This window comes from Macrobrachium rosenbergii, chromosome 4 (genome assembly GCF_040412425.1).
Source record: "Macrobrachium rosenbergii isolate ZJJX-2024 chromosome 4, ASM4041242v1, whole genome shotgun sequence".
NCBI classification, from domain to species: domain Eukaryota; kingdom Metazoa; phylum Arthropoda; class Malacostraca; order Decapoda; family Palaemonidae; genus Macrobrachium; species Macrobrachium rosenbergii.
Window position 1 is genome coordinate 46,638,644 of NC_089744.1, and position 7,185 is coordinate 46,645,828.

Here is a 7,185-nt window from a genome sequence, read left to right on the forward strand (position 1 = left end):
AGGCACCTTTAGTTGACTTAATCAACAATTATAAAGGTTTATTTCAAGATGCACCAGGGAGAACAACTGTGTTAGAACACGATGTTGATGTTGGAGAGATGTAGCTTGCAAAACAGTGCCCTTATAGGCTGAACCCTTTCAAAAGGGATCTAGTCAAAAATGAAATGAAATATATGTTGGACCATGACCTTGTAGAGCGCAGTTGTAGTCCCTGGAGTTCTCCAGTGGTTTTGGTTAAGAAAGAGGGTGGTCAACATAGACTTTGCTTTGACTATAGAAAAGTTAATGAAGTAACTAAGACTGACTCTTTCCCCTTGCCCCAGGTGGAGGATTGTATAGACCGTGTTGGGTCTGCCAAATTTATTAGTAAGTTTGATCTACTAAAGGGATATTGGCAGGTCAGTCTTACACCCAGGGCTCGGAAAATATCTGCTTTTGAGACAGGTGACAGTCTGTATGAGTGTAGTGATGCCTTTTGGTATGAAAAATGCAGCCACCACCTTTCAGACTAATGAATTTTATTACCCGTAACTTGGAAGGTTGTATAGTTTATATGGACGACTTAGTCATTTAGGCTATAGTGATGATTGGGATACAAATCTTAAGAAAAGTTAAGTATACCTTAGTTTAACCAGACCACTGAGCTGATTAACAGCTCTCCTAGGGCTGGCCCGAGGATTAGATTTATTTTACGTGGCTAAGAACCAATTGGTTACCTACCAACGGGACCTACAGCTTATTGTGGAATCCGAACCACATTATAACAAGAAACGAATTTCTATCACCAGAAATAAATTCCTCTAATTCTTCATTGGCCAGTCAGAGAATCGAACGCAGGGCCAGCAGAGTGCTAGCTAGGAATGATTCCTACCTGTCCAATGAGGAACCACATCTTAAGAGAATAAGGGCCCTATCTGAGGAGTTGAGGAAAGCTGAATTGGTGATTAATTTAAGGAAAAGTGATTCTGCCCAAGCAAAAGTCATTTATCTAGGCCACGAGACTGGTTTGGGCAAGCTCGCATCAAAACAGGTTAATGTTGAGGGCATATCAGCTTTCCCAGTTCCCCAGAATAGGAGGGGAGTACGAAGATTCCTTGGCATGGTAGGATACTACCGGCATTTTATCAAGAATTTTTCGTACATTGCGACTCCTTTAACTAATATGTAGAAAAAGGACGTAAAGTTTTCCTGGGATGACAAATGCCAAAGAGCATTTGAAAACTTAAAATTAGCTTTGGCTAGTTACCCATTAATATCCCCTAATTTTTCATTACCTTTTTGCTTAGCTACAGATGCTAGTGATACAGGTATAGGTGTGGTGTTGCTGCAGGAGGATGAGGAAGGAATGCTTCGCCAAGTGGCCTACTTCTCCAGAAAATTGTCTGTAACATAGAGGAAATACTCTATGGTGGAAAAGGAAACACTGTGTTTAGTGAAGGCCATTATTTACTTTAATATTTAATTTAACCCGTCATCCTATCCCATAAAAGTTTTTACGGACCATAATCCTTTGGTCTTTATCAACAGGTTTAAAGAGGAAAACCAACATATTTTACGCTGGAGTTTGATACTGCAGGAATATAATTTATGCATCAAACACGTCTCGGGTAAGGATAATGTAGTGCCGGATGTTTTGTCCACAGCCTATGAAAAGGCATGAATTACTTAATTCTGATTCCTTTCCAGGATTTTCAGTTTTCGTTCATCAATCTAAAACAATTTTTTATTAAACTTTCCTTTTCCAGGATTCTCATACTTGTTTAGGATGAACTGTATGACTTTTAAACTAAAAATTTTTGTTGTTCTTTTGATTGCATTTGAAAAATTTAAAGTAAAGTCTGGTGTTAACTTTCCACTCTGATAGTGTAAAATTTCTAAAAAAAAAAAAAAAAAAATATATATATATATATATATTTTTTATATATATATATATATATATATATATATATATATATATATATATAAATATTTTTTTCCTTGTGGTGGGGAAGTGTAATAATTACATGACGGTTATTCGTAATTTGAATTTATTCGTGAATTTAACATAGTTTTTTGTTTTGTTTTGCTCAGTCACGAGAAGCTGAATTAGAGTATTTTTCCCCCCCTCCACGAGTTTTTTGTGTTTAAGGGATACCTCGCCCATGAGTGTTGTTTTTTTTTATCTTTTCATGTTTTGGTTGTTCGACAGCTCGCTTATCCCGTTCATGCATGCATTGTGGGATTCTTTTGGGCGAGTGTGCGAGAGTGTGCACGGCTATTTCATACTGGAAGGTCAGCTTTTGCCTAGGCTTTACGTTGGCAGTATCTTTGGTAGAATTAGATCACGGCCTTGGACGATTGTTTAGCGGACACCTGGGTACTTTGCCGTGATCCTTCACCTGCAGAGGATTACCTCTTCTTGGTCCTGTGCATTGATTACACTCTTGTGCCTCACGGAGGTCTATACTGCTTTTCCTGCCTTACCTACGCTACCTGCAGGTGTGATTTTGGGGTTCTGCCCTCGCCATGGCTGGCGTGCTTGTCCTTCAGAGTCGTGACAAGGCTTACTCTGTATGATACACTTGGTAAGGGCATAAGAATGATTAATTTCTTCTTTGGGACGCCACTGATGCATGTCAGTTTTCACCTGCCAGTGTGTAGTGTTTCTTCGTGTCTTTTGGACAGCCTTATTGCTGCATCACATCAGTGTTCCTCGCCAGCATCGATTTGTATATATATTCCTTATGGCATCATTAATTATTAGTGCAAATATTAGTTTTTTGTTGGATATTGTATAAATTATAGGAATAGGTTTAAGGTTCTCTTCTGTCTTTTTTATCTCACTGTCATATAATAGGGTTAAATATGTACTGGTGTGTAAGATAAATTCCTACCTCTCCCTTATTTCTTTCCCTTCAACTTCATGAGCGAACGTTAGCTAGGCAAATGACAGTAGTATCTGTGTTTTGTTTTTGAATGTGTTTCTACCCCCCCTAAATATTTCAGCTTTTCAGGGACTCTAAATTTATCAAGATATTGTTGGTAATAAATTTGTTTGCTTATTTTTTTTGGGGGGTATTTTTATCCCTCTATGAGTATTCCATATTGTCCTCTTGTGCTCTTTGGAGTATTCTAAAAATAAAAGATACCACTGTGGCCCTCACCATTCAGGTGTGAAAGAACCTGATTTTGGGTAATATCTATATAAATTAGTGTGATGGTGGAAGGTGGTCATTAATAGCCAGTTCCCGACCATAGTGTGTTTAGGCATTTGGTTCAAGGTACTTCGACATGGCTCACTATAGTCAACAGAAGCCTTACGATTCATATTCGTGAAACTGGTTGAAGCCAGCCTGTCATCACCATCTATTTCAGTCTTCTATTTCAAAATTGGTAGAGGAGGAAAGGGCTTCACTCTTAGGCTGTGAGTCATTACTTCGAAAGTTTCGAGTTTTGTTGAGCAGGCTGAGCTAAAGTAGTTACGATTTGCCTATGATAAATAGTCTCTGGTTTTCCTTGTTTTCTCTTTGGTCCTATTGTCCTCCTCACAGTGGCTGGTCTGTTGTTACTCGGATTTGACTTTACTTGTTGCCTTCCTCATATAATAATATATATATATATATATATATATATATATATATATATATATATATATATATATGTCAACTCCTCCTTTCAAAGTGCAATGATGCATCAGCTAATACAATTTACGCATTCTAGTAAGATAAAGGTAAGCACGTGAAAAACGTCACTGCCTAACAAACACAGGTTATGGGAAAACATTGCCCCTTCCTGTGAGAATCTCTCCTTCCTCACGCTTTAAAAATAATCTCTTAATTCTCCTCCTTGACCTTGACCTAGTGACTGCTCAAGCCTCTCTTTCAGGGACTGCCTTCTGAGATGCCAAATCCCTGCCTGAGGCATAGGCAAGCCAGCAAAAGGGATTAATTCTAAAAGAGAAAGCAACCAGGCCTTAACAACAGAATCACCACATGGCTAGGGTACACCGCATGGCGTACCTCATGGCGAAAGCATGGAAAACACAGAAAACAGACTGTGAGGCAAGCAGGCACTGCCACTTAGGAGGAAGAATCATAATCCACCAAGGTTTTAAAAGACCACGCCCAGGCAATGCTCGACAGAAACACTGGACCTGGACTCCAGGTACTTGTCCCTTGCCTCATCCGCTACATGAGAGCCCTGATTTTCCCACATGGCTGTTTTGAGCCTAAATCTTCTTTTGTGGTGAAGCCTCTTAATTCATGCCCTCCCTGCTGGCGCTGAAGATGAGGTCTCCTGTCTCCTACGGAAAGGTAATTGTACCCAAAATGAGGTTTTGAATCAGTCATGACCCTACTATTCTTCTACTGAAGTTATTTTCCTTTCTAAAGAGTGATCTTTTCATGAGACCTGATTTGTTTAGTACAGAGTAAATTATTCCACTTCATGTTCATTCCAGTGCCTAGAATCGAGTTGCTTTGGCACCTTATGTGCAACCCCCTCAATTCCGTAATTCGTTACTTAAATGTGTGAGTAACTGATGCATTCTTGTTTGCAGATGGAACAGCTAGTTGTGGAATCATCTGTTCATCCCTGTGCTTGTGCCGTGGTTACAACCACTGCCCCTCACCCAATGGTGTCCTACAAAGTGGATTTTCCCATTATTGTTACTGTGTAAATTACTGTAATTTTAGTAATTCAACAGGAATCTGTTTTCACCCTGTTTGGTTTTGCAAATTCCCCATTCTTTTGAATTAGTTTGTTAATCTAAATATAAGTGATTTCAGTGAACTTCAAATGTTTACCTAAACTCCTCCCACTGAAGTAAAGCCTTCAGCTTAACCTTTTCTTGATGTTGGTTACTTGAGTCTACACCTACAGTCAGAACTGAACCCAGGCATTGTTATAAATATTGCAATACCAACTCTACTGCACGAATCCATATGGCATCAAGTGCTGGATGCTCACAACTGACAAGGACCAACTCAGTTAAATTTGGTGGATCTCTCGAAGGAGGACCCATGAGGTGATCTGGCACTGGCACTGGTACCAAGGCAGGGCCAGGCACAGGGTTCGATTCTGATAACTGTTCAATGTTCGTTGTGGATGGAGAATGGCACTGCTCAGGGCTCTCAAGTGGCACTGGCAGAGATTGAAGGTGAGGAGTATCAGACAAGGAACCCGGGGGTGCAAAGCCCCTAGGTGAGCCTGAGTTGGGCTGAGACAGAGATTCCTGTCCCAGGGAGGGGTCAGAGCCTCTGGAAACGTTTTCGGTTTTGGTGACAGCTGCAAGAATCCATAAGGAGGAAATTCCTGCGGATAAGATTGATTAGGACCCAGGGATAGGAGTACAAACTACCCTACAAGAGGAGAGCTGGCCATTGTCCCACTGGTTTGCACACAGTCAACATTTATTCCATTGAGTAACTGACCCATACTACCCTAGATATAATGTTGTAATTGCATAAGTACATATGCCAGGCTGGCTTGCATTCCAGCCTCAGTTATCCCTTTGCTCACTGTGCGAATAAAGTGATCTAAGTAACTCACTTACAACTAGCTTTCTTGGCAACCTATCTTCTGGTTTAAATATAATATACAGGGTAAGTAAACTCCCTACTGTTACATTTCATTATGGATTTTGTTGTGTTTAAGTTCCCCTCAGGCCAGCAAGTAATTTAAACAATTCCTTTAAAAGCATTATCAGCAAAATCCTGTAGCAAATATATATATAATATACATATATACATATACAAATATATATATACAATATATATATATATATATATATATATATATATATATATATATATATATATATATATATATATATACATATATGAGGCAACGAGTGACGTCAAATCCAAGTAACGACAGACCCGCCACTAAGAGGAGGACAATAGGACCAAAGAGAAAACGAGGAAAACCGGCGACTATTTATCATAAACAAATCGTAACTGCTTTAGCTCAGCCTGCTCAACAAAACTCGAAACTTTCGAAGTCATGACTCACAGCCTAAGAGTGGAGCTCTTTCCTCCTTTATCAGTTTTGAAATAGAGGACAGAAATAGATGGTGATGTTATACTGGCTTCAACCAATTTCACGAATATGAATCGTAAGGCTATGTCGAAGTACCTTGAACCGAACACCTAAACACACTATAGTCGGGAACCGAGTTGTTAAATGGTCGTCATCTCTCTCCTTCCTCCCGTTTTTCTTCCCTCATAAAATATGATTAGAAACCGGTGCCTATGTAATTACCGGTAGGCCATGACCTACCACATATATAAAGATCAGAGGTCATTCAAGGTTTTTGACAATCGTTTTCTGTAAAGGATAAACCTAAATAGAATATGTGTGTGTTTTTTAATGTTGCGATCTAAAATGGACGGAAAATCCCCTTTACTCAGCATAATAGATGTTCCGCTGTTTTATGTACTAAACAACACAGGGACACGGGCTCTGGACAAAGGGAACCAAACTGATTACTCATTTTCCGACGTTTGAAGCAAAGTTCAGGGCTGAGGACTTAAAAACATTTCAAACTGAAAACCCATCTATAATAAATAAAATAAATAAATTATTAAATGAATATCTCTTACCTAGGGAGTTTCACGGCAGCGTACCCAATTATTTAGGATTTGGATTTAGTCAGGGCCAGACGCATACGACGGGCAGACATTCTCTCCCTTTTTCTTTCTGAAGGAAAAAAAAAAAAAAACAGATAAAGACATAGAAAAGCTGCTGTTACAACGCGAGATGATCAATAAATAAACCGGGCTTATTCTTTCTCATTCCTCCCGACCCCGTTCAAAGCAATCACCACCGGGCGACTTCATTGATCTAGCATTCACTAACCCGCCCCCACGCACACACTCACATAACCCATTCACCCTCATCTCCCATCCCTAGCCTTCCAAAGGCAGCACACCCACTCCCACGCCCGGGTTCTCACGGACCAGCTACTCAGTCTCTCGTCCGAGATAACATTGAGATCTCTCCATTTTCTATTTGCTCATCTTGTTCTCTGTATTATTTTCCATGATGCAACATCCCGGGGCCGGAATTTGTGCGCCTGCACTGGGAAAGACCTCCTGTTTATGTAGCCTTTCTTTCTTAATCATTTTGGTTCTCTTGACCATAAAACTCTTACCTAAAAACACTGAAATTATAGTTATTTAAATTTAAGAACCACCAGCAAAGACC

General features: G+C 39.7%; 1 long non-coding RNA gene across 1 annotated transcript in view; it reads right to left on the bottom strand.

The window, feature by feature from the left end:
- LOC136833917 (uncharacterized) overlaps positions 1 to 6,967 on the bottom strand; it is an 86,744-nt gene extending 79,777 nt beyond the window's left edge. Inside the window, exon 1 of the long non-coding RNA XR_010851627.1 lies at positions 6,582 to 6,967. This is a non-coding gene — a long non-coding RNA (uncharacterized lncRNA). The remainder of the gene's footprint in view (positions 1 to 6,581) is intronic.
- Between the last annotated feature and the right edge of the window lie 218 nt (positions 6,968 to 7,185).